At 41.0% G+C, this 25,583-nt stretch overlaps 2 long non-coding RNA genes across 4 annotated transcripts in view; one reads left to right on the forward strand and one right to left on the reverse strand.

Moving 5' to 3' along the window:
* Positions 1-25,583, reverse strand: part of LOC147370811 (uncharacterized) — a 107,851-nt gene that overhangs the window by 13,820 nt on the left and 68,448 nt on the right. The window contains exon 6 of one of the 3 annotated variants that reach the window (XR_015165483.1): positions 24,092-24,255. The exons of the other annotated variants lie outside the window; for them this stretch is intronic. This is a non-coding gene — a long non-coding RNA (uncharacterized LOC147370811). The remainder of the gene's footprint in view (positions 1-24,091; positions 24,256-25,583) is intronic. 3 annotated transcript variants of the gene reach the window in all.
* Positions 6,144-21,329, forward strand: LOC147370812 (uncharacterized). Its single transcript, XR_015165486.1, has 3 exons — positions 6,144-6,586; positions 7,493-7,616; positions 19,769-21,329. It is a non-coding gene; the product is annotated as an uncharacterized LOC147370812 (long non-coding RNA).

Raw genomic sequence — 25,583 nt, forward strand, 5'->3', positions numbered from 1 at the left:
CTCTGCGGCTTCCCTCCTCTTGCACACGTGCTCCCCCTACTGCCTGCTGCTGGCAACGCAACCCTGGCTCCAGGAGACCCAGGAACGCCCCAGCCTGGCCCTGGAAGAGCCATGTTGTAAGGCTGCAGTGGGACTGCCAAAAAATGAAACAGTAGATCCTTAAGAATTCTTCCATGGCTTCGGCGAAGGGCCCAGGCTAAGTCTTTACATTTCAAGAGTAAACTCTGTAATAAAGACTGAATAAACAAATCTTCCCTGAATAGAATTTTGCCAAGTAAATTAAATGTAGGCTTCCCTCTAAGAGTTAAATAAGTGAAAAAAGCTTTGGACTTGGATTGAGAATAGAGGACTCAGATTCAGGTTATGCTCCTTTTTTAAAAATGAGTGACCTTGGACTTAACCATTTTCAGTCTGTTTCTTCATCCATTATTTGGGCATATGGCTCATCTCTTAGTGTTGTGAAAAGTAAATGAAAGAATGTGAATGTGTGAGAAAAGTGTTTTATAACATAAAAATTTAATATGAGCTATTATTTTTTCCCTTCCAATGCAACACACACACACACACACACCTCCCTCTTTCATACATTTCAGTGGAAATGGTAGGGGGAGGCAATTTAAACCCCCAAAAGGAAGTAGGACAAGGAAGCTCAGTCACAAACAGGAAGTAACAGAAATGCCATCAGAAAAAATTGGCTCAAGCAAAAGAAAAAAAAGTCATAGGTTACGTTTTAAAGATCAAGTTAGACTTAGTTCATGATTTGGGGTGTTGCACAGCCCCCTAAGTTAGGGGGTTTTCAGAGATGATTAGGTAACTCTTTTGACCTTGATTTGACCTCACAAATGGGAATTCTCCGGGGCGTTTTTTGGATCTCTGTAGTTGGTAGGTTCCTGCCTTTTTAAATGTAGGTCTCTCCTCCTTTTCCCCTGCGGCCCTGGGAGGGGCCCAGCGCCCCGAGCTGGGGCCCCGCCCTCGCCCGCGCCCCGGAGCCGCCCTGCCTCCTCTCGGATTACTCCTCCCTTCCTGGCCTCACAAACTTGCCACATTGTAGGTTGGCTTCTGCAGGAAAAGTAAGAAAAGCAGTGCAGTGCCGGCGCACAAAGAAGTTTTACAGTGCTAGGGTTCAGGTCCAACTTTCCTTCCAAATTTTTGTTAAGAAGAGACAAAATCTTGGATATTTTCCTAGGAGGAAAAAAAAAAAAACAACCTAAAGGGAAACAAAATAACATGTCAGGACACATTGTGCTATTTATTTTCTTGCTTTTCCTCTCATTCTTGAAACTTCCCCTTCAAAAATCTTACCACCTTTCTTGCCTCTTCTTTATCTTGTGTGTTTTTAGTGTAGGGACAGAGAGGATTTGAAGCCTAAGGATTTTAAGCCAGAACCAAGGAGGAGGGCATGGCAACCCACTCTAGAATTTTGCCTGGAGAATCCCCCTGGACAGGGCAGCCTGCTGGGCTACAGTCCATGTGGTCGCAAAGAGTCGGACATGACTGAGGGACTAAGCACAGTATATGTCAAGCATTCCTAAATCTCGTCATCTGTTTGCAAAATCAGGGTTCCTTTTCTGGCCCAAATGAAGAGACTGGTTTCTGCCTTCTTTCCCCAGGCTTTTTAAATTAAACTACTCTTAAGCAAATTGCTTGAGGAAGGTGAGATTTGGAAAGTAAGGAGATCCATGTCCATCTAAGTGATTCAAGTTTAAGGATAGTGGCATCAGTTCAGTCGCTCAACAGCGTCCGACTCTTTGCCACCCCCATGGACTGCAGCACGCCAGGCCTCCCTGTCCATCACCAACTCCCGGAGTTTACTCAAACTCATGTCCATTGAGTTGGTGATGCCATCCAACCATCTCATCCTCTGTCATCCCCTTCTCCTCCCCCTCCTGCCTTCAATCTTTTCCAGAATCAGGGTCTCTTCGAATCAGGTGGCCAAAGTATTGGAGTGTCAGCTTCAGCATCAGTCCTTCCAATGAATATTCAGGACTGATCTCCTTCAGGATGGACTGGTTGGATCTCCTTGCAGTCCAAGGGACTCTCGGGAGTCTTCTCCAACACCACAGTTCAAAAGCATCAATTCTTCGGCGCTCAGCTTTCTTTAGAGTCCAACTCTCGCATCCATACATGACCACTGGAAAAACCAAAGACGGACCTTTGTTGGCAAAGTAATGTCTCTGCTTTTTAATAGAAGGATAGTGCCGTAGAGACACATATTCTAAAGACTGTCCCCTGTCTTGTTGCAAGTTTCGTGTACTTTATGGCGGCCTCCAACTGTGTCTTGGTCTCCAGCTGTAGGTGTACATTTGGCAACTGTACTGTCAGGATGCTGATAATGATATTTTCAAAGTGTTTTCACACTTGTGCTTCATAACAACCCCAGGAGCATGGTGAAGGGATGGAATTTGCTGCTGTTACAGACGAGGAAGTGAGGAGAAGGAGGGAAAAGTGATTTGTCCAAGGCCACTCAATTGGTTCCCTACAAAACCCAAACTAAGAGGTCAAGATCTTCCAAATATTACACTGGTATTTAATGCCCGGTTTGGAAATGATTACCAACAGGCTCTACAGGCTCTTGTTTATGCCAAAACAAACTGTCTTCATTTTTAAACTAGGGTAGCATGAACATTTAAATTAACTTTTTACAAATTATGTAGAGTGTGTATCATTAGCAAAGGGACTTAGAGGCCCTTTTCAATAGACAGTATTTTTTTTAATTAAAACTTCATTTTTAATAAATTTAGGGAGGGTATAATTCATTTACATGACTGAAAATTCACAGTCCTAAAGCCTAGTACACTTGGGAAATCTTGTTGCCACCTCCTCCCCCTTCATCTCTTTTCTCCACTTCTTCTCTCCCTCACTGGTAGGTATTTTTATTGTCTTGAATCCTACCCCTGTTTCTTTAGGAAAATACAGATAAGTACAAATACATATTCCTATTCTTATGTATTTACAGTCTTAAAAAAGGGAACACTTTGAATTGGTTTTCTGGTCATGGTGGTGGACTTTGCTAAACCATCTCTCTTTCCCCTGGGAAGCTCAGGGATCTGCAGACAATTCTAGTGTGACTGAGAATCTAGAGGCTTCAGCTGGCTGTAGAGGTTTCAATTGGGTAGCTTTACCTGGTAAACCTAGGTCTTGCCCTCAACCAGAACCAGATGCAGCTGCTGCAACCCTGGGCTTCGATAACATACTACTACAGGACAACTAGTTGTTTCACAAGGAGAAAGTCATCTAGATGCCCGAGTGAAACCCACATGATATGATAGGGGCAATGTTTTAAGCAGTAATTGTCTGTTACTGTTGCTGGAAGGATGGTTAGTGACGAGTGTCATCACTATGGGACTCATTCTACTATGTCCCACTGTGACAAGGTCATAGTGCCTGACAGAAAGAGGGGCCATCTCCAGTACACTCTCCAAGTAGGATTCTTCCACCAAAGGAGCTTTCGCATCCTTCCTGTCATCAGTGGCACTGAAAGAAAAATCAAAGATCAAACTCAGGCTATGGCAAGGAGGAAGATCAGGGGCTCTCTGAGAGCAGGAAATCCAGGCCAAGAGCTAAGCAATGGAAGGACCAGTGTAGGTCAGAGCACCTGGGCCATCACTGCTCTAGACTCAGGAAAAAAAAAGGCACAGACCAGACCAGCAAGTGCAGAGACTGGCCAGGAGTTTACAGCAGCTCCTCCTGAGGAGGGATGGGCATGCAATGGGGCCCCTCCAGGTTCTCTGTACCATTGACGGGACAGATGCTGAGGAGAGGGCTGACAGACATGCCATAGAATCACCTGCTGTCCCTTGTGTTCGTTTACTAGGGCTGCCACGACAAAGTGCCACAACCTGGGTGACTTAAATTTCCGAGATGTATTGTCCTGCCGTAATGGAGGCTAGAAATTCAGGACCAAGATGTCTGCGGGGCTGGTTTCTCCTAAGGGTTAAGGGAGGAATCTGTTCTGGGACCCTCTCCTTGGCTTGTGGATGATCGTCTCTTCCTGTGTGTCTTCTCATCATCTTTCCTCTGTGTGTCTAAATGTGCCCCTTTTTATAAGGACACCAGTCACACTAGGTTAGAGCCCATCCTAAGAACCATTGTTTTAACTTGGCTACCTTTGGAAAGATCCTGTCTGTAAATAAGGTCACATTCTGAGGTACTGGGGGTTAGGACCCCAACATATTTCTTAGCTTTTAGGTTTTTAAAGAATTTATTTAAATTAAAACTTATAGCTTACTGTCAGCATTAATAGTAACATACAGTTAATAGTTTTCACCCTTTTAACTGGAAATACCAAAACTCAAGAGTTTCTAGAGTTGTTGGTGTAATTATTATTATTGTCATCATTATTATTTTATATGGTTCAATTACTATTAATAAAGATTTTTGATGTTGAATGTGAGAAATTTGAAAGCCCATATTCTATATTTTCTATTCCCATGGTATTTCTCTGGGACCATAAATTTCAGAGAAAACTGTTTTCTCCGTTTATTTTATTGTGGTGGAATAGACTTATACATTTTGCCATCATAACCATTTATAAGTGTACGTTTCAATGCCATTAAATACGTTCATATTGTTGTGCACAGTCACCACCTTCCATTTCCAGAACTCTTCATTTTGGAAAACTCAAGCTTTAGACCCATTAAGTAATAACTCCCCATTCCTCCCATCCACCAGCCCCTGGCAATCACCACACTACTTTCTGTCACTGTGGTTTGGACTACTCTAAGTACCTCACATAAGTGGAATCATGCAGTATTTCTATTTATGTGACTAGCTTATTTCACTTAGTATAACGTCCTCAAGATTCATCTGTGTTGTAGCATACTGCAGAATTTTTTTCCTTTTTAAGGCTGAATAATATTCCATTGTTTGTATATATATATCACCTTTTATTTATGCATATCTTCATGTTTTAACTACTGTGAATAATGCTGTGATGAACATGGGTGGACAAATTTCTAAGACTCTGCTTTTAATCAGTTTGAATACATATCCAGAAGTAGAATTGCTAGATCATATGGTAATTCTATTTTTAAACATTTTAATTACTGTAAGTGATGCTGTGATGAACACGGGTGGACAAATCTCTCTTCAAAACTCTGTTTTAATTCATTTGGATGTATATCAAGTATTAGTAGAATTGCTAGATCACGTGGTAATTCTGTTTTTAATTTTTTGAAGAACACCCTACTGTTTTCCCAGCAGCTGTACTATTTTACATTCTCACCACCAGTGCACAGTGATTCCATTTTCTCCGCATCCTGGCCAATGCTTATTTTCTTTTTGATAGTAGCCATCTCAACAGGTGTGAGGTGGTATCTCACTGAATTTTGGTTTGCTTTTCCCTGATGATGGTGATGAGCATCTTTTCACTCTTTTTCAGATCCACAAGAGTTCTCTCTATTTTCAGAGGTGTTGGCCTCACACCCCCATTTCAATATTGAGAACAAAGCCGTACAGTCTGTGGAAGTGGTGAATTAATTGGGCGTATTATGGTAAGTAGGAGGCAGTTTGAAACCCCTCTGCTTTCTCACTGGTTGCATATACACCAAGTCTAACATGATCTCATTGTGAAGAGTGGGTCCTGTCATTTTCAACAAATCCTTTCTTTGTTTTTATAAAGTCCAAAGCAGAAAAAAAAAAAGAGAGGAAATCCCTCCAACGTTTATGCTATAAACCACGCTCCTTCACCACTCTCACCCCTCAGGACATACACCTCACCACTGGTGTTGAGATCCTGATGCCCAGATTGTACAAAATTGCATGCTCCTTTTACTCAGAAGAATGTTCTTTGCCTACAGTTTTTAAGACATACTAAGCTAAAATGTGCATATCACTCTATCTAGAGTTGGGCTTTTGGTGATGTGGTGTGGTTATTAATCACTTTACTTTTGTTTCTGTTAAACCTGGCCCGACATCTCGCTGAGACGCTGTGACAAACACTTTGGGTCCATGACTCGGCAGGACCAGGTGTGGCCGGGCCCACCCCTTGTCAGGCAGGCGAAGGCAGCCAAGCTCGCTCAGTTCAAACATGCTCGAGGGATTCGGCACCTGGAAATCCCCACAAAGCTAGTTCCATTCCAGATCTTTCTCAACACCCAGAGGAGGGAACACAAGGACTGATTGTCCTCACAAGATTTTCTGCCTGCAGTTCCATAGTCTAGGGGTTTGTGTGGGCCGAGGGTGGCTAGACACATTTACTTATTAGTGTAGGGGCTCAAGTCAGAAAGATGCCCTAGAGCTCAATGACCAAATGTTGCACCCTGGGATTCTGTAGGGTGATATTTAGAACAACGTGATCCCCAGCCTGTGGGTGCCAATGTCAAGCCCCTCCCCCAGGCTCAGCCCGATGGCCTATTTTCCATAGGACTTTGTGATTCTGGTTTCTTGTTGCTTCCTGTCGTTCTTGTTTTCCACATTTCTTGGGCTCCATCCAATGCTGAGTAATGATTCATAGCCAGAAGGCCCGAGGCGAGAAGCTGCCACTCCAAAGAGGGAGTAACTAACAGCTCCAGGCACCAACGGCGGGCCCCTCACCCGGCCCACAGGCTCCTGGCCTCTACGCGCCTACAGGAGGAGTTGGTGCAGGGTAGGGTGATTTGTTTTCTCTGGCGGGGCTGGGGAGAAGCGGGGATGTGCCCAGCTGAACCTCCATCTCTGGTCTTCCTGGGAGAGGTCCCTTTGTAATTCACACACAAAATGTGATGTGCAACAGTCTCTCACTTCCCTTCCTTTCTCCTTCCCTGTCCCACCCATGCCAGGTTCTTCTTTGGAAGGATTTTACTCCAACATTGCCTTGGGGGGAAGGAAAGAAAAATCTGAAATCAGGGAGGGGGAACACAGTGACTTTCCTCATGTGCCCTGAGTCTGTGACATCCACTGGTCTCTGAGCTGGCCCCAACTCCTGGGGGGTGGACCCCCAGGGCTGGTATGGGAGTTCAGTGGGGCTGACAGAAGGCCTCAGGGAGGTGCCAGCCTTGAGAGTGAGCTCCCAACAGGCACTGTACGAGATTATGGCAGAGGTGAAGGCAGTACCGACAGCCAAAGTTCACTGAGTGCCTTCTGTGCGCCAGGTGATGTTCAATTTAACACTCCCAACAACCCTACGAGGTCCATGTAATCGCTGTTTCCATTTTGCCAGTGAAGACGCTGAGTCACAGAGAGGTCAGGATCACACAGTGAACACAAGGCAGAGCTGGGGAGTTGTAGCCCTGGAAGTCCAGCTCTTGAGTTGACTCTCAGTCACAGCTCTATATTAACCAAGACATGGTATCCTTGTTCCTGTGTTACAAATGAGAAGACTGGGGAGTGGTGTGCTCTGTCCCACACTGCTAGGGGACACAGATGCCAGGCGCCTCCCGTCCAGTCCTGCCCACTCCTTTGTTGGGCGGGGAGGAGTTGAGGAGGGGTGGAGTCAGGATGTGACTGCTTCCTACTCGCCCTTCTCCACCCCAAGTTTCCACCTTCCTCCTGAAGCTTTGTGCTCTTGTTTCAGATGACAGGAAGCTACCAGAAAGAGAGCCAGATAGTGAGAAGCAGATGAGGAAATCAGAAACCTGCATTTGTCAATCTAGGAATCGGTCCAACACGTCTCATGGAACTGAAAGCTGGCTGCCCAGGTAAAGTGTCCAGATGCCCCAGGCAAAGGGAGGTGAACATTGGAGGAAGTTAGAGTTTCCAGAATGGTGAATGTTGGGTAGTAGAGAAAATAGAGAAGGCTAAGGTGTGACAGAAACGGGCTAGAATTAGATGCCCTAGATCTCTATGGTGGGAAGAGCCAGAGAGATTAATGAGTCCAACCTCTCATACACTATTATTAGTGAGAACTAACATTGCTTGGGCACTCCTGTGCCAGGCATTGTGCTAAGTGCTTTCCATGTGCCTATAACAATCCTATGATGCAGGTGCTATATTTGTCTTCACTAAGAAACTGAATCAAAAGTTAATTGGCCCAGTAAAAGGTAGATCAAGGCAGTCTCCCTCTCTCCAAAGCCCACATACTTTTGTACTCTTTAACATTTTATGATGAACCATTTTAAACATATACAAAATAGAGAGAATATTATAATGAAGCTCCATAATTTCACTGACCAGTTGCAATAATCATCAACACAAGACAGATCTTATTTCATCATTCATCCCTCATCTACCCTTCCAGTACTAGATTATTTTGAATCTCATACATATTATTTCTTATTGTATCATCCTATTGGTATCAGTGTATATTCTAATTGGTATCTCCAAGAAAAAAAGACTTTCTTAATGTAGCCATAATACCATTGTTGTAGCTAAAAAAATAACAAAAATTTCTTAATACCATCAAATATCCAAACATTGTTCAGATATCTCAGACTGTCCCCAGATGTTTTTTTAATAGTTGATTTATTTGAACTGGGATTAATAGTCTCTATATTAAAAATAGAAATACCATATTATCTGGCAATTCCAGTCCTGGGTATCTATCTGAAGAGAACAAAAACACTAACTCAGAAAGACACATGCACCCCGATGTTCATACCAGCCTTAGTTACAATTGCTAAGATATGGAATCAACCTAAGTGTCCATCAACAGATGAATGGATAAAGAAGATGTGATGTATGTATATATGTATGTATATATGTACAACATATACACACACACACACACACAATGGAATACTACTAAATTATAAAAAAGAATTTCATAATTTGCAACAAGAATGGACTTGGGGAGTATTATGTTTACTGAAATAAGTCAGAGGGAGAAAGACAAATACTGTATGCATCACTTACATGTGGAATCTAAAAAATAAAGCTAGTGAATATAACAAAGAAGAAACAGACTCACGGATAGAGAGAACAACCAGGGGTTACCAGTGTGGAGAGGAAAGTGGGAAGGGCAAGACAGAGGCAGGGGATTAAGAGATACAAACTACAATTAATATGTATAAAATAAATCAGATACAAAGATATATTGTGCAGCATAGGGAGTCTAGCCAATATTTTATATTAGCTATAAACAACTTTTAAAAATTGTGAATCACTATGAAGGAATGATGCTGAAGCTGAAACTCCAGTACTTTGGCCACCTCATGCGAAGAGTTGACTCATTGGAAAAGACTCTGATGCTGGGAGGGATTGGGGGCAAGAGGAGAAGGGGACGACAGAGGATGAGATGGCTGGATGGCATCACTGACTCGATAGACATGAGTCTGGGTGAACTCCAGGAGTTGGTGATGGACAGGGAGGCCTGGCGTGATTCATGGAGTTGCAAAGAGTCAGACACGACTGAGCGACTGATCTGATCTGATGGTATACACTTTACATTTACATAATTTGTAGGTCAATTGTACCTCAATTAAAAAAAAAAAAGTCCCAACATTTGGTTGATACATAAAGTCCCCTCCCTGCTGCCATTGTTGAAGAGACAGAGTCACTGGCCTTGTAAACTTTCTCACATTTTGGATTTTGCTGATTATATCCATTTGGTGTCATTTAACATGTTCCTCCATCCTCTGTACTTCCTGTAAACTGATAGTTAGATCTAGTGGTTTGATTAGATTCACATTTAATTGTTTGGCAAAGCCACTTCATAGGCAGTACATAGTCGCAGCCCTTATACTTACACCTACTTTTCTCCGGAAGACAAAAGGTCAAATCTAACTCAGGGTAGAGTCAGAAAAAAGCCAGAACCAGGATTGGAACTCAGTCTTCCAGCCCCCTGCCCTTCCACTCATCACTGGACTTGACTTTAGAATATTCTCTTTTACTAGGAGGACAGTTTGGCTGTCATTTAATCCTCTACCTCCTTCTCTAAGAGAAGCCAATAGAGGAGCAGTGGGAAAGTTCAAGCCTTTCTCTGGCACATGGTACTAGCTTAATTTTAAACATGATGGGAGGGAGGGGTCTCCTCAAGGCTGGATGGGGCTGTGTACCTTCTGCTTTTGCTGGAGGACTGGAAGCATTTCAGCCAGAAGTCTGGCATGGAAAGGAGATAGAGCTCCTTTCAAATATTGAGAACTAATTTACTTGAGTACTGATAGGAACATTTCATCTTTTTGACTTATCCATTTTCCTTGATAGAAAAGAAGTAAGTGAACACTCAGTGCTGGAGGCCTAATGAGGCACACAGAATTCCACTTGGGGGAAAAGGAAAGGAAGAGCTAGTGAAGATGGCAACCCTTCTGTGCATTTCAGCACAGGGAGCACTTTTTTTTTTCTCCTATTCCTGCTACACTGAGTATACAAATGTCAGAACCAAGATTGATTCAGATAACCAGAACTCTTCCCATTGCAATGGGAAGAAACCACCCTATACCAAAGATTGGACCAGGGAGAGGGGTTGGGGAGGAAAGATGACCTGAAGGCACAATTACAGTGAGCATTCACATTCATTGGACACTTAAAACACACTGGGAAGATTATTTGCAGTATCTCACTGGGGCTTCCCTGGTGGCTCAGACAGTAAAGCGTCTGCCTGCAATGCGGGAGACCGGGGTTCGATCCCTGGGTTGGGAAGATCCCCTGAAGAAGGAAATGGCAACCCACTCCAGTACTCTTGCCTGGGAAATTTCATGGACAGAGGAGCCTTGTAGGCTATAGTCCATGGGGTCGCAAAGAGTCGGACACGACTGAGAGACTTCACTCACTCACTCACTCACTTAATCATCACAACAGCCCTGCAAGGTAAAACAGAGGTGCTTTAATCGAATCTGCAGGTGAGGAGGGATGTGAAATCTCACAGATACTATCAATGAGGCAGAATTCAAATCTCTGTCTTTCTCATATAGTGTCTGTAGCTTAACCATTAGGTTACAAGGTCAGCCAAATGAAGATGGTGATTTGAGAGGGGCTAGAAATCCAGAGGGCTTCCCTGGTGACTCAGACGGTAAAAGAATCTGCCTGCATTGCAGGAGACCCAGGTTTAATTCCTGGGTTGGGAAGATCCCCTGGGGAAGGGAATGACTACCAATGCCAGTATTCTTGCCTGGATAATTCAATGGACAGAGGATACAGTCCATGGGGTTGCAGAGTCAGACAGGACTAAGTAACTAACACTTTCACAGTTTTTTCTGGGAATCTAGACAGGAGCTTCTATAGGGTTCAGGAATGGCTTGGATAAGGAACACAGGGGCCCCTAGCCTTGGGGGACAAGTCATCTGATATTTTAACACAGGTCTCTGAAGTTCATGAATCGAATTTTATGGACAGAGGGATGGGAAGTCTCCACAAGTAGTTGCCATAGAGAAGTGATAGGCACTCTCCTGCTCCCTCTCTGTCAAGTTTAAGGCTCCTAACTGGAAAGGATTATTGGGGTCACATCTGACACATGTAAAGCCTTGTGTAAATTTGAAAGTGACACCTCTTGAAGGGAGATAAATTGCAAAAGCTGCCCCTCTGGGAGGCCCCTTCTGCAAGAGTGCTATCTGTACAGGGCCCACTGCTTGGGCCAACGGTGGGTCGGATTTCAGCCCCCTTCATGGTCTCAGCCAAGCCGTAGAGTATGCAGCAGTCTCTCAAAGAGCCAAGCTGGTTTTCCACCCAACATGCTGTGTGTACACTTGTCAAGGCCAAGTGACCCTTGCTGAGCTGTTATCATCTTTTGGTGGTTGTTTCATGTGACTGTGGTCTCAAGTCAGCTCAGAAGAGGGCAGAACCCAATTACTAGATTACTCACGCTGCTGATTTTCTTTCTTTCTTTCTTTTTTAACCACATCCACAGCTGTGGCACATTCAATGCTGTGGCAGTCAAATTTCCCCCGTCTAACTCAAGAGGCCAGGTTCCCCCACCAAAGCCTCCAAGGGCCGCATGGTTCCCAGACCTGAACCCTGCCTCCAACAAGGCCTCTTCTGGTCATCAGGTCCAGGTAGGCCAAGTGCAACCCTTCTCCAAAGCCTCCTCTGACTGTGCCAGCCCCTGCAGATATGCCTGTGAAAGCCTAACTGGCCTGCAGGGACACCTGTACTCCAGGCCAGCTTCAGGAGCAAATACTGGTGAAAGGAACACACACAGAGATGGGCTGACACGGCAGCTCCAGAGACCTACTTAGAGATCTTGGAGGGCCTCCTAGGGAGGTAGGGAGTGGAGGTAGCTCACCTTGTGGGCAAGGACACAGTGGAGGCACCAGGGAATTTTGTTTGTTTGCTGTTTTGTTTTGTTGCTGCTATTGTTTCATTTATTTTACCTTTTCTAATATATTTTTAAATTTTTCTAACTTTGTTTTTTACTTTTTGTTATTATTCTACTCTTTTCTGTTTGTGTCTTTTGTTTTTTGTTGTTGCTGCTTTTTTCTTTTGATATTTGTGTGTTGTTTTGTTTCATTTTGGTTTTTACTTCATTAAATTTTTATCTTTAAAAAATTTTTGTTTTTGCTTTTGTCATTTTTGGGTATTTGTCTTTTGTTCTCTTAGCTTTTCTTTTAGTTTTTTGTTTGTTGTTCAATTTTTGTTTTATGTTTAGGTTAGTTTTGTTTTTATTATTGGTTTTGGACTCTCATTTGTTTAGATGTCTTATTTTTTGCTTTCCCTTTTTTTTTTTGGTGTTGTTGGTTTGTTTTTTGTTTGCTTGGATTTGTTTTTATTATTTATCTATGGTTTTATTTCTGTTTTCCTTTCTTTTTTTGTTTCTGTGTTTGTTTTTGTTTGGTTGGCTTGGTTTTTATTATTTGCCTTGGGCTTTGTTTGTCTGCTATCTTTTATCCGCCCCCCCCCCACCCCCCCCCCCCCCCCGATGCTGCACATCTTGCAGGTCTTGATTCCCAGGCCCGGAATCAAGCTTGAGCCCCTGTAATGGGAGCACCAAGCTGCTGGACTACCAGAGAAGTTCAGGCCCCAGGGAATATTAATTGGTGTGCGTTCTCCCTGAGGTCCTCATCTCAGCACCAAGATAGGGCTTGACCCAACTACCTGCAAGGTCCAATTCTAGATGCCTCTGGCCAAACAATCAACAAGACAGGAACATAGCCCTACCTATCAACAAAAATGAGGTGATAGAGAAATATGTTACACATGAAGGAGCAAGGTAAAAACCTACAAGACCAAATAAATGAAGAGGAAATACCTGCAATCTACCTGAAAAAGAATTCAGTGTAATGATAGTAAAGATAATCCAAAATCTCAGAAACAGAATGGAAGCACAGATCAAGAAAATACAAGAAATGTTTAACAAGGACCTAGAGGAACTAAAGAACAAACAAATAGTGATGAATAGCACAATAACTGAAATGAAAAATGTACTAGAAGGAGTCAATAGTAGAATAACTGAGGCAGAAGAACAAGTAGGTTAGCTAGAAAATAGAATGGTGAAAATAACTGCTGAGGAACAGGATAAAGAAAAAAGAATTTTAAAAGTGAGAACTGTCTCAGAAACCTCAGGACAGCGTTAAACACACCAACATTCAAATTAGTGGGGTCCCAGAAGAAGAAGAGAAAGGGTCTGAAAAAATATTTGAAGAGATTATAGTCCAAAACTTCCCTAAAATTGGAAAGAAAATAGTCACCCAAGTCCAGGAAGCACAAATAGTCTATACAGGATAAATCTAAGGAGAAACATGCTGAGACACATATTAATAAAACTAACAAAAATTAAATTTGAAGGAAAAATGTTAAAAGCAACAAGGGAAAAGCAACAAATAACATACATACAAGGGAATCCTCATAATATTATAAGCTGATTTCTCAGTAGAAACTCTGCAGGCCAGAGTAGCAGGAGTAGCAGGCTATATTTAAAGTGATGAAAGGCAAAAACCTATAACCAAGATTATTCTACCTAGCAAGGATATCATTCAGATTCTATAGAGAAATCAAAAGGTTTACAGACAAGCAAAAGCTAAGAGAATTCAGCACCATGCAACCAGCTTTACAACATATAGTAAAAGAACTTCTCTAGACGGGAAACACAAGGGAAGAAAAAGACCTACAAAAAAACAAACCCCCCAAAATTAAGAAAATGGTAATAGGGACATACCTATCAAAACATTACCTTAAATTTAAAAGGATTAAATTCTCTAACCAAAATACACAGACTGGCTGAATAGACACAGAAACAAGAGCTGTATATATGCTATCCACAAGAGGTCCACTTCAGACCTATGGACATGTACAGACAGAAAGTGAGAGGATGGAAAAAGATATTCCATGCAAATGGAAATCAAAAGAAAGCTGGAGAAACAGTACTCATATCAGACAAAATAGACTTTAAAGATTGTTACAAGAGACAAGGAAGGACACCACATAATGATCAGGGGGTCAATCCAAGGATAAAATATAAAAACTTACAAATATTTATGTACCCAACACAGGTGCACCTCAATACATAAAGTGAATGTAATAGCCATAAAAGGGGAAATCAACAGTCACAGAATAATAGTGACTTTAACATCCTACTTGTACTAATGGACAGATCATCCAGACAGAAAATTAATAAGGAAACACAAACTTTCAATGACACACTAGACCAGATAGACTTAATTCATGGTTATAGGACATTTCATCTGAAAGTAGCAGAATACACTTTCTTCTCAAGTGTACATGAGACATTCTTCAGGATAGTCCCATCTTGTGTCACATATCAAGCCTCATTAAAGTTAAGAAAATTGAAATCATACTAAGCATTTTTTCTGACCATAGCCTATGAGATTAAAAATCAATTACAGGGAAAAAAAACCTGTAAAAAACACAAATACATAGAAGCTGAACTTCTGCTACTGCTGCTGCTACTAAGTCGCTTCAGTCGTGTCCGACTCTGTGCGACCCCATAGACTGGCAGCCCAACAGGCTCCACTGTCCCTGGGATTCCCAGGCAAGAATACTGGAGTGCCATTTCCTTCTCCAATGCATGAAAGTGAAAAGTGAAAGTGAAGTCGCTCAGTCGTGTCTGACTCTTCGCGACCCCATGGACTGCAGCCCACCAGGCTCCTCCATCCATGGGATTCTCCAGGCAAGAGTACTGGAGTGGGGTGCCATTTTCCTTCTCCAGGGGATCTTCCCGTCCCAGTGATCAAACCCTGGTGTCCCATATTCCTGGCAGACGCTTTAACCTCTGAGAAGAAATCAAAGACAACAAAAAAAGATGGAGTGATATACCATGTTCTTAGATTGAAAAAAATTCAATATTGTGAAAATGACAGTGATACCCAAAGGAAACTACAGATTCAATGCAATCCTTATCAAATTATGCAATCCTTAGCAAATCCTTATAAAAAAGTCCTTATCAATGGCATTTGTCACAGAATTAGGACCAAAAGTTCTACAATTTGTGTGGAAACACAGAAGACCCTGAAGAGGAAAAGCCATCTTGAGAAAGAAAAATGAAGCAGGAGGGATCAGGCTCCCTGACTTCAGACTAGTCTATAGTAATTAAGACAGAAGGGTACTAGCGCAGAGTCACAGATGGACCTATCATATAGAGTGAAGGATTAGCCTATCATAGAGACTATCATATAGAGTGAAGTAAGTAAAAAGAGAACAAATATCATATATTAACATTATATATGAAATCTAGAAAAATGGTACAGATGAGCCTATTGGCAAAGCAGAAATAGAGACACAGGCATAAAGAACAAATATATGGACACCAAGGGGAAAGGTTTACTGAGCATGGCCCCGCCCATCAAACAAAACCCACTTTCCCGCACAGTCAGTCTTTCCCATCAGGAACCTTTCATAAGCCTCTTTTCCTTGGAGGGAAGACAGAATGAAAACCACAATCACAGAAAACTAATCAAAACAGTCACATGGAACACAGCCTTGTCTAACTCAATGAAACTATGAGCCATGCCATGTAGGGCCACTCAAGACGGACAGGTCATGGTGGAGAGTTCTGACAACACGTGGTCCACTGGAGAAGGGAATGGCAAACCACTTCAGTATTCTTGCCTTGAGAACCCCATGAACAGTATGAAAAGGCAAAAAGATAGGACAATGAAAGACGAACTCCCCAGGTTGGTAGGTGCCCAATATGCTACTGAAGAAGAGTGGAGAAATAACTCCAGAAAGAACGAAGAGATGAAAACAACGCCCAGTTGTGGATGTGACTGGTGATGAAAGTAAAGTCTGATGCTGTAAAGAACAATATTACATAGGAACCTGAAATGTTAGGTCCATGAATCAAGGTAAATTGGAAGTGGTCAAACAGGAGATGGCAAGAGTGAACATAGACATTTTAGGAATCAGTGACAATACATATGGACATCACCAGGTAGTCAATACCAAAATCAGATTGATTATATTCTTTGAAGCTAAAGATGGAGAAGCTCTATACAGTCAGGTAAAACAAGACTGGGAGCTGACTGTGGCTCAGATCATGAACTCCTTATTGCCAAATTCAGACTTAAATTGAAGAAAGTAGGAAAAACCACTAGACCATTTAGGTATAGCCTAAATCAAATCCCTTACAATTATACAGTGGAAGTGACAAATAGATTCAAGGGATTAGATCTGATAGACAGAGTGCCTGATGAACTGTGGATGGAGGTTCGTGACATTGTACAGGAGACACGGATCAAGATCATCCCCAAGAAACATGCAAAAAGGCAAAATGGTTGTCTGACGAGGCCTTACAAATAACTGAGAAAAGAAGAGAAACTAAAGGCAAAGGAGAAAAGGAAAGGTATACCATTTGAATGCAGAGTTCCAAAGAATAGCAAGGAGAGATAAGAAAGCCTTCCTCAGTGATCAATGCAAAGAAATAGAGGAAAATAATAGAATGAGAAAGACTCGAGATCTTTTCAAGAAAATTAGAGATACCAATGTACCAAGGGAATATTTCATGCAAAGGTGGGCATGATAAAGGACAGAAATGGTATGGACCTAACAGAAGCAGAAGATATTAAGAAGAGGTGGCAAAATACACAGAAGAACTATACAAAAAAGATCTTCATGACCCAGATAACCACCATGGTGTAATCACCCACCTAGAGTCAGACATGCTGGAATGTGAAGTCAAGTGGGCCTTAGAAAGCATCACTATGAACAAAGCTAGTGGAGGTGATGAAATTCCAGTTGAGCTATTTCAAATCCTGAAAGATGATGCTGTGAAAGTGCTGCACTCAATATGTCAGCAAATTTGGAAAACTCAGCAGTGGCCACAGGATTGGAAAAGGTCAGTTTTCATTCCAATCCCAAAGAAAGGCAATGCAAAGAATGCTCAAACTACCACACAATTGCACTCATCTCACACGTTAGTAAAGTAATGCTCAAAATTCTCCAAGCCAGGCTCCAACAGTACATGAACTGTGAACTTCCAGATGTTCAAGCTGGTTTTAGAAAAGGCAGAGGAACCAGAGATCAAATTGCCAACATTGGTTGGATCATCGAAAAAGCAAGAGAGTTCCAGAAAAACATCTGCTTCAGCTTTATTGACTATGCCAAAGCCTTTGACTGTGTGAATCACAACAAGCTGTGGAAAATTCTGAAAGAGATGGGAATACCAGACCACCTAACCTGCCTCCTGAGAAATCTGTATGCAGGCCAAGAAGCAACCAGTTAGAACTGGACATGGAACAACATACTGGTTTCAAATCAGGGAAGTAGTATGTCAAGGCTGTATTTTCTCACCCTGCTTATTAAACTTATATGCAGAGGACATCATGTGAAATGCCGGGCTGGATGAAGCTGGAATCAAGATTGCTGGGAGAAATATCAATAACCTCAGATATGCAGATGACACCACCCATATGGTGGAAAGCAAAGAGGAACTAAAAAGCCTCTTGATGAAAGTAAAAGAGGAGAGTGAAAAATTGGCTTAAAACTCAACATTCAGGAAACTAAGATCTTGGCATCTAGTCCCATCACTTCATGGCAAATAGATGGGGAAACAATGGAAACAGTGAGAGACTTTATTTTTGAGGGGATTCCAAAATCACTGCAGATGGTGACTGCAGCTGTGAAATTTTTAAAAGACACTCGCTCCTTGGAAGAAAAGCTATGACCACACTAGACAGTATATTAAAAAGCAGAGACATTACTTTGTCGACAAAGATCCGTCTAGTCAAGGCTATGGTTTTTCCAGTAGTTATGTATGGATGTGAGAGTTGGACTATAAAGAAAGTTGAGTACCAAAGCATTGATGCTTTTGAACTGTGGTGTTGGAGAAGACTCTTGAGAGTCCCTTGGACTGCAAGGAGATCAAACCTGTCAATACTAAAGGAAATCAGTCCTGAATATTCATTGGAAGGATTGATGCTGAAGCTGAAACTCCATTACTTTGGCCACCTGATGCAAAGAACTGATTCATTGGAAAATACTCTGATGCTGGGAAAGATTGAAGGCAGGAGGAGAAGGGGAAGACAGAGGATAAGATGGTTGAATGGCATCACCGACTTGATGGACATGAGTTTGAGCAAGCTCTGGGAGCTGGTGATGGATAGGGAATCTTGGCATGCTGCAGTCCATGGGATCTCAAATAGGACATGACTGAGCAACTTAACTGAACTGAAGAGGAAAGGGAGGATGAGATGAATTGGGAGATTTGGATTGACATGTATGTACTTCTACATATAACATATTTAACCAGTGAGAACCTACCATAACACAGGGAACTCTAGTCAATGCTCTGTGGTAACCTAAATCGAAAGGAAATTTTAAAAAGAGGGGATATATAAATATTTATGGGGTTTCCCTGGTGGCTCAGAATGTAAAGAATCTGCCTGAAATGCAAGAGACCTGTGTTGGCAAGATCTGGAGAAGAATGACTACCCACTCCAGTATTCTTCCCTGGAGAATTCTGTGAACAGGGGAGTCTGATAGGCTACAGTCCAGGGGGTCTCAAAGAGTCGAACCCAAATGACTAACACTTTCACTTTCATGTATACTTAAGCTGATTCACTTTGCTATACAGCAGAAAATAACACCACATTGTAAAGAAACTATACTCCCCCTAATTTTTTAAAAATGCACAGAGTATTATAGTTACATTGCTTGAAAATAAAAAGTAGAGATGAAGTGAGTGTGATAGTCATTCAGTCATGTCTGACTCTTTGTGACCCCATGGACTGTAGCCTGCCAGGCTCCTCTGTCCATGGAATTCTCCAGGCAAGAATACTGGAGAGGGTTGCCATTTTCTTCTCCAGGGAGAGATGAAGGCTTAAATACAAAGAAAAAAAAAAAAAAAAGAGGCCAGGCTGACAGTACTGTATATGTGACCATATTAATCTTTCTTTTTAATAGAGCTGATTAAGCTAAATGGCATATTTATGTCATTGGATTTTGTAAAAGAACATGAAAAACAACTGGCTTTTTATAAACATTTTTTTTTAATCATGCGAAAAGCTCAAGGTAAATATGAATCTGTACAAACTGTCAGGAAATAAATTTGGTTGTGACTTGGATATGGTCATTCCACTTTTGGAAATTAATAGTCAAGAAATTCTAAACAGAAAAGAAAAACAAAAAACTTCTTTTTATAAAGATATTCACTGCTGTATTATTTATAATAGGGAGCAAATAGAAATCAGCTGTTCTTTATGGTGAATTATGATATGTATTATGTAACAGTTTTACATAGTTTTTAGAACTTGTGCTTGTTAAATGACATAGATGCCTATCTTATTGCACGGGGAAAATATCAGGAAACATGTAAATATCAAGTATGGTCACAACTATGCCAGGCTTGCTTAAAAGACTTCAGAAAGATATACTAAAAGCTGTCTTATTAGACTAATGATAATAATGAACATGATCATATTTTTATTATGTACTGGGTATTGTTCGAAGTGACTTACATATATTAACTCAGTTTATCTGTGCAGCAACACCTTGAGGTAAGTACAACTATTATGATTCCATTTTACAGATGAAGGAACTGGGGCAGAGCATTAAGCAAGCTACCCAAGTCTCCTAGTGTGAACAAGGTCAAAGCTGAAAGAGAAATCCAGGAAGCCTCAATGGCCATGTCTCTTAGCTGTCAATCAGTTCATGGAAAAATAGAAAAAGGATAATGTGGAAAGATATCATTAAAAATGTTACATGCAACAGGGTGAGCCTGGGACATTTTGTCATAATAGAAAGCAAGGAAGCTGCAAAAGATTCGAGGGCTATCGTCAAGAGCACTCAAGAGCTAAATGGAAGAGGTTCCCCTCGCCTAAAGAAAATACTCCTGGGAATCAATAACGGTGGTGCATTGAAACACATCAATATTTTGAAACATATAGGTTTAATTATGCAGGAAGAAAAAGACCTGCATTGGTCCCTTTAGAGGAGCTAGGAAATAACTCATTATTTTGAAAACTGGTAAATAGAGGAAAAGTATTTGTACTGTACAGGACCTAGGGTTACTAAATTGTTGATGAGGGCAAATTTTTATTTATGGAAATATTCCAGATAATACTGAGGAATTGAGGAATGAAGCAGAAATAGTAATTAGCACAATTTTTAACCCCCAATAAAATAATGGATTAGGCAGTAGATGCTAATGTTACAGAAAAAGACATAGCCAGAGTGCGTACTTATTTATGGAATTATCACATCACCATCTATGAAGTATTCAAGCTACACAAACAAAACGTGAATCAGTTGCATCTCTAGATGTGACTCTCAATTTATAAGAAATGCAGGAGACAGAGAAGTGCTTTAAATGACATGATGGGGAATGAAATTAGCAAAATCTAGTCTGGGAAAATTTATAGAACAGGATTGCAAGAAAAAAAGATGGAGAGTGGGGCCTTAGATATTAAAAGAGACTAATTGCAACAATCTCATCTGCATCCTATTTGGAGGAAAAATTCCTTAAAACATTTTTGAGACAATCAGAGAAATTCAAATACTGCTTTGATGTTTTATTGAATTAAGGGATTATTGATGCTTTTGAACTGTGGTGTTTGAGAAGACTCTTGAGAGTCCCTTGGACTGTAAGGAGATCCAACCTGTCAATACTAAAGGAAATCAGTCCTGAATATTCATTGGAAGGACTGATGCTGAAGCTGAAACTCCAATACTTTGGCCACTTGATGCAAAGAACTGACTCATTGGAAAAGACCCTGATGCTGGGAAAGATTGAAGGCAGGAGGAGAAGGTGATGACAGAGGATGAGATGGTTGGATGGCATCACAGACTCAATGGACATGAGTTTGAGCAAGATCCGAGAGTTAGTGATGGACAAGGAATCCTGGCATGCTGCAGTCTACGGGGATCACAAACAGTCATACACGACTGAACTGAAGGGATTATTGTTCATTTTTTAAGTGTGATGATGATACTGTGTTATACTTTTTAAAAGAAGTCTTGTCTTTTGGAGATGTATTATTAAATATCTGTGGATGAAAATATATTATTTCTAGAATTCACTTTAATATGTTTCAATAGCAAGGGGGAAATGAATAAGGGATGGATGCAATAAAGATTGGCCATTGACTGAACATTGTTGAAGCTGAGTGATGAGTACATACAGGCTGATCATACTCTTCTTTCTACTTTTATACAGGCTTTAATATCTCCGTAGTAAAATATTTTTAATGATACAAACATATCTTAAATTTGATCTTATATAAAGTATTTAAATATTTTACTGTAGAATTGAGGGCCAGTAGTAGGCAGTGAATGAAGGCATGGACTAAGGACCAGACTGCCTGGTTTGACCTTCAGTGCTATCACTTACCAGCTGTAAAATCTAGACTAAGAAACTTGATGTCACTCTATCTCAGGTTCCTCATTTGTAAAATGGGATTAACAATGCCACCTACTTAATACTTCATTGATTTAATATGACAAAAAAATGAGTAGAATTTCTCCAGTGTCTAAAACAGTTCATGGCACATACTGAGCAGGATATGAATTTAATATTTTTATTGAATTTCTTTTCTTTTTTGTCTATGGACATAAGAATCCTGAAAAATGTCTTCACTTATTTTGCATTTTATAAATATGACTCTGATCCCACTTCTGATCACCAACTCCAATTCTAACACCAACTAATGATCCTGGTACCAATTCCAGTATGTGGGAGTTCTCCCCACATATCCAAGCAATTACTGTTCAGATTCTATTCAACTCAGTTCTTACACTATTTGGGGAGAGCATATGAACCTGCAGGTTAAGGACTCAGTCCCATGAAATTGCCCACACACCCTCAACTTTAGATGCCAGTCATAAGTTCAGGCATGTTTCTGACCCACTGGCTATACGCTGATGTTTCCAACAACTCCCTCCTTGGGTTCAATGAATTTGCTAGAGTGACTTACAGAACTCAAGAGAAACATTCTACTTAGTAGACCACCAGTTCACTATAAAAGAATATAACTCAGGAATGGCCAGATGGAAGAGATGCATAACTGGGGAGGTATGGGAAGAAGGCCCAGAGCTTTCATACCCTCCCCAGCTATGCACTCTCCCCAAGTGTCCATGTGTTCCCTGCCAGGAAGCTCTCCAAACGCCCTCCTTTTGGAGCTTCATTGCATAGGCATCATTGATTAAGTCATTGGCCATCGATGATTGAACTCAACCTCCAATCCTTCTCTCTTCCAGGAGGTCTTGGTGTGGGAGTAGAAGATTCTACCCTCTAATCACTTGGTTGATTGTCCCAACCAACCTCCATCCTTAGGCTACACAGGTGCTTCCCAAAAGTTTCCTCATTAATGTAACAAAAGGCACCTTTACTAATCTCATCACTTAGCAAATTCCGAGGGTGCCAGGAGCTCTGTGCCAGAAATGTATTAATATTTCTCATTACTAATTTCAGTATAAATAACAATATTCACCTATTCAATCACTCACCCTAAATGTATCAGCTGCAATTTTCCAGTTTCTTTAAAATGGAGCAAGAATTCAAAGATACTGAGGGCAAATCCTGCTAGATTTTAATGTTACTTTCAGTCTTTTATAGTTGCTTGTCTACACCTAATCTGACAGTATTTTTTTTTTATCATGCCTCACTTTTATCAAGCCTTTCAAAGAAACTTGATTTTCTTAAGACTGTTCTTTCTGCATTGTATTTTTATTATTTACCTGATTCCTAATTACATTACAAATTTGGATTGCAACCATTTCAAATATGTCTGGGAACAAAGAAACTGGCTCTTGGTAAACAGACAACGCAACTGGTGGCAGACGTGCTCAGATGTTTTCTGAGAATGCCACTCAAACGTGTTAAGCGGGCTGAGGGCATCAGAAAAGTGCTTTACAGGTAGAGTGGAGGCTGCATCAGTCAATCTGGTGGGTTTATTAAGTGGAAATCAGTTAGGGAAACCTGGTATATGCATGCCAACAGTGGCTGTGTTTGGGTAGCCCAGTCTTCCTTCTATTCCAATCTGTTTTAATGATTATGTGTGATAATTCCACAAAAATTAAAAAAAAAAAATCAGCACTTCAAGTTCTTGGGGGGGGAAATACATATATAGTTAGCAAATCTATCCACAGAGGACTAGAATGCAAACACAAAGAAAATGTGCAGTGAATATTGGTCATCCAGACACTCTTGCATGCAAACAAGTGGCTGAATTCTACGAGCTTCCCGTAACTGATTTCCACTGTTCTTGTGAGAAGTGACAGTGAGGACCGCTGATGCTCAGACCCTAGGACAGTGTGTATATCGAACACTGCTGTTGCATGATGCCAATTCCTGAATGCTACAGCAGTCCAACTTCATACTCAGACGGTTCACACACTCTAATATTCACATTCTAGTTTCATTTTGACTTTAAAGTTACACAGAAACCAAATGATCAAAACTGCATTTCTTTCTAAATCTACATGCAAATTGTGAGGCAGGGATTCCCCTTGTCACTGGCATTCCTTTACAGAAAGGATGCTGGGCAACCTCAAGCACCGAAGATATGAGCTGCCTGAATACCAATCCAATTTTGCTAAATTAGACATATCCTGTGTTTGCCCGAATTTCACAAAGCTCACTCTAGTCTGCTTCTCTGTGATATATGATGTTACTATGCTTTTTGATCAACTGTTAATTCTCACAGTCCTCCTTGAACAGGAGAGGAAGTGAGAGAGGTGTGTAGCTACTGCTGTATTCATTCTCATCACTTGACAGAGGGGGAAGCCAGAGTTACAAGTCAGATCTGTTTTTATCACCCTGGGGCATTCCGCATCTCTCCTCTGACTTGGAGACTTGATCGTAGGGGCACTTCATGAGAGGTGCTCACAGGAGAAATATTTGAACCAAACTCACCTCATTAACAGTGGCGGTGACAATGACCAACTTTGGAGCATTTAAAAATACAGGTGCAAGATACTGAATTTCGTTTTCTGTGCTATACAGTAGGTCCTTGTTATTGATCTATCTTATGTATGGTAGTATGTATCTGTTAATCCCAAGTTTTGAATTTTGATAACCTATAATGAAAATGTATACATGCATAAATATATTTATGTATAATTGTACATCTGAAATATTGTAAGTCAAATATATTTCAATTAAAAAGAAGGTACAAATACAATATAACATATACATATATATATATATATAGAGAGAGAGAGAGAGAGAGAGACTGAGAGAGGGTTTCCCTGGTGGCTCAGATGGTAAAGAGTCTGCCTGCAATGCAGGAGACACAGGTTCAAACCCTGGGTTGGGAAGATCTCCTGGAGATGGGAATGACTATCCACTCCAGTATTCTTGGCTGGGGAATTCCATGGACAGAGGAGCCTAGTGGGCTACTGTCTATGGGGTCACATAAAGTTGTAGCCAGAACACACCAGTTCCCAGTCCTCATCACTTCACTACATGTTTCTAGAAGTCTGAGCCTGAAGTACTGTTCAGAGAGTCCTATTGCCTAACGAATTGTGCCGACCAAGTAGCCAACCTTGTCCCCAATCTCCTTAAGTGTAATGATGTCATTCACAGACAGTACATTCATATTTACATTTCATCAGGGGAATGTATTTCCTTGTTATCACAACGTTCCCTATGATAGCAAAGTCAAACAGAAAAATACACGGCAACTCCCTCTGAAGAAACCCCCTGCAGCTAACATTTCCCGCAACTTGCTCCACCTTACTCTGTTTTTCTTCTAATTGCCAGCAGATCATTCTTTCATATACTGAAAATTTGCTGGCATTATTCAAAATAACTCCAAACCACAAATATTTATTGGATTCATTCATTCACTTAAACAATTATTGGAGAATCACCAATAATTTATACAAGATGCATGAGAGCTAGGCTTGGAAAAGAAAGATTAGCATAGCAGTGCCATTTCTGAAGTCAAGGAAAAATGGTATCTGATTATGCAATCAGATACTTTTGAAATTATTGTTATTCTCATAGGACTCTATGCATATAATTATTGTGAGAATGTGAGAGTTTCTGCAATACAGAAATCCAGCTAAAGGCAGTCTAAAGCAATAACAGCACAGAGTGTCACTATGGTTTCTTTGGAGTCCACAGGCAAGAAAGAATCCTAGAGAATTCCAAAAATGTAAGTTGCTTTAAGCCAAAGTCTAGAAAAAGAGGAACATTTATCAAAAATATATTCCTCCAATGCTATCTAAACTAAGCCCAGCTATTTGGTTTTCAATTTATTATTTCTCTCAGTCTAAAAAATAAAAATCTAATGAAATATAGATCAGAAGATGAAAATGAGGTCAGTGCTGCTTCTAGAAGATTGTTCTCAATAATTTCTCTTTGCACAGCATCTGTGCAGGGTAACTTTGCTGCTGTTATA

Source organism: Bos grunniens, chromosome 6 (genome assembly GCF_055505025.1).
Source record: "Bos grunniens cultivar Pamir isolate PY7600 chromosome 6, Bosgru_T2T1.0, whole genome shotgun sequence".
NCBI lineage: Eukaryota > Metazoa > Chordata > Mammalia > Artiodactyla > Bovidae > Bos > Bos grunniens.